General features: G+C 37.9%; 1 pseudogene across 1 annotated transcript; it reads right to left on the reverse strand.

Moving 5' to 3' along the window:
• Positions 684 to 1,900, reverse strand: LOC102185958 (annotated as a pseudogene). Its single transcript, XR_001296356.2, has one exon. The product of XR_001296356.2 is annotated as an aminoacyl tRNA synthase complex-interacting multifunctional protein 1 pseudogene (transcript).

Below are 2,439 nucleotides of genomic sequence, written 5' to 3' on the forward strand. Positions count from 1 at the left end.
CATCTGCTTTAATTATTAAGGAAAAAGGTGACTGACCAGCAGAGAAGAACGTCCATGTTGAAGACAAAGATTAAATGCCTCCTTTCCTGGGATGCCCATGCTGGTTTTCCTTCAGTGATAAAACTCCCTTTCCAGGTGTCCAGACCACACTGACTTGCTGTGTATGTGCTGATTGGCTTTTTTTTTTTTTTAACATTTAAGGAACGTACCACTGACTCCTTTGATGTTCTTTGTTCTGACAAGATATACAACTGTATTGAAAAAACATGTTTCTCCAGAGTAGTTCTTCAGAGTTATCTAAGAGGCTGTCTCCTGGGCTATATCCTCAGTGTGGTTCAAATAAAACTCTTTCTTATTTCTGTTATAGATGGTTTGTTGATTATTTCTGTCGATCCAGCTAAGTGGTAAGTTTTTTTTCTGGAGGGAGACCTGAGCAGAACATTCCCATAACATCCTTAGGAGACACACTGGAGAAGACATGTAGAAGTAAAACTCCTATTTGACTTTTTTTTTTTTTTGGCTGTGCCAGGTCCCAGCTGCTAAATGCAGGATATTTAGTTGTGGCATGTGGAATCTAGCTCCCTGACCAGGTATTGAACCCGGGTGCCCTGCACCGGGAGCACAGAGTCCTAGCCACTGGACCACCAAGGAAATCCCAACTTTTTTTTTTGTATTTTAGCTTTGAGTGACAAATGTTATTTCTTTTTATTGTTTTCTCTAATGTATTTCAGAAACTGAAGTGTTTTATTTTATTCCACTGTTGGCCATAGTGTGAGCCCTACACACTCCCTTCCCTTGCACCTCTAAGGGAGCGCCATTGTATGTAGCCACGCATACATTTTTAGTGTAAAGATCAGGCTGGATCTGCTCCCAAATCTTCTTCTTAGGATTCAGCTCCTTGTCAGGCTCTCCAGGGAAAGCATCAAAAGTAATTCTGTCCCCAGGAACAGATCCATTAGGAGGTGCCAAGATTTCCACTTTCTCTGGTGAACTTGCACACATCACTGTTGCCTGAGATACTACTCCCCTCATCTTTGCAGGTTTCAGGTTACAAAGTAAAACCACCATCTGATTTTGCATCTGTTCAAGAGGAACATGATTCACCAGGCCACTGACCATCGTTCTTGGGGCTATTTCTCCAACATCTACTTCTACATACAAAGAATCTGCATCAGGGTGTTTTCTGGCAGTGATGATAAAACCAATTCGAAGATCCAGACGGGAAACATCAACAGGCTTAGAGTCAGCACTTCCTGCTACTGGTTGCTGTTTTTTCTCCTTTTTCTCTCCTTTCTTTTCAGCTTTCTCGTTCATCTTCTTTTCTTCTCCTCCTCCTCCTTTTACTTGCTCTTTAGCACCAGAAGATATGGTTGTGATTGGTATAGACTGTATCTCATTTTCAGAAACTGTAGAATCAGTTTTTAGTGGAGTACCAGATGGAAATGGTATTTGTTTTACTCCATTTTGAATTTCTGCCTTAATTAGATCTTGTTTCAATCCTTCAATTTCTTTCTTCAATTTAGCATTTTCAACTCGAAGTTTCTTCTCTTCTCTCAAAGTTGCCTTCAAAATTGCTTTCTCCTTAAGAAGAGCAACTTGCTGCTTAAGATATTCAATAATTTGATCTGCCTCTGCACCCTTCTGCTCCAGTCTCTTCAGAACAGCATCACCAGTTGCCATTTTTGCCAAGAAACAGCAGAAAATCATGTATCGGTGGACTGAGGCACCTCAGCAGCCTCGGCAGGGAGCAGGTAAGGAGCACCTCCGCCTCACGAAGGCAGTGAGAAAGGATCCAATCCAACTTTTTTAAATTTTTGCTGTCAAATGCCTTCCTTACTTAATTGGTTTCACTAGAGAAAGGTAGTTTTTAAATCATGCTTCTGTGGAACACCTGTCAGACAGAATTATGTAATAATCGCCTGTTTCTAATTTGGTAATATTTAGGAAAAAATCATAAAAATAAAGGTAATTGATAGAATTTTCTCAATATTGTTTTCTTCTAATGACATATCTGTTCACAAGAATTAGTACACAACAGTGACAGGAATAGCTGTTTACACTTTTTCTTGAACATAGAGTAAAAGCACATCCACAAAGCTATTTACTTAAAGTATTCATTTTCTGTTAGAAAAAATCCTGCTAATTTGTTTGTTGGAATTAGATCCAATATTCATGTTTTTCTGAAAAAATGTTTAATTCTGAGAAGCACAATTTGCATTGTTTAGCTACTAGAACAAGATTTAGAACTCCTCTGTTGCTATTAAAAGTAAATAATAGAACTTTCCCAAAGATAATATGCAAAAACTATCTTTAAGATAATTATATAAAGACTTTTTAAAATAAAAAATCCATCATGCAAAAGAATAAGCTCAGTTATCAATCAGTCATATAACATTGACTATATAATGAAAGTAAAATACAATGTCATTGGAAAAGACT

This window comes from Capra hircus, chromosome 2 (genome assembly GCF_001704415.2).
Source record: "Capra hircus breed San Clemente chromosome 2, ASM170441v1, whole genome shotgun sequence".
Taxonomy (NCBI): Eukaryota; Metazoa; Chordata; class Mammalia; order Artiodactyla; family Bovidae; genus Capra; species Capra hircus.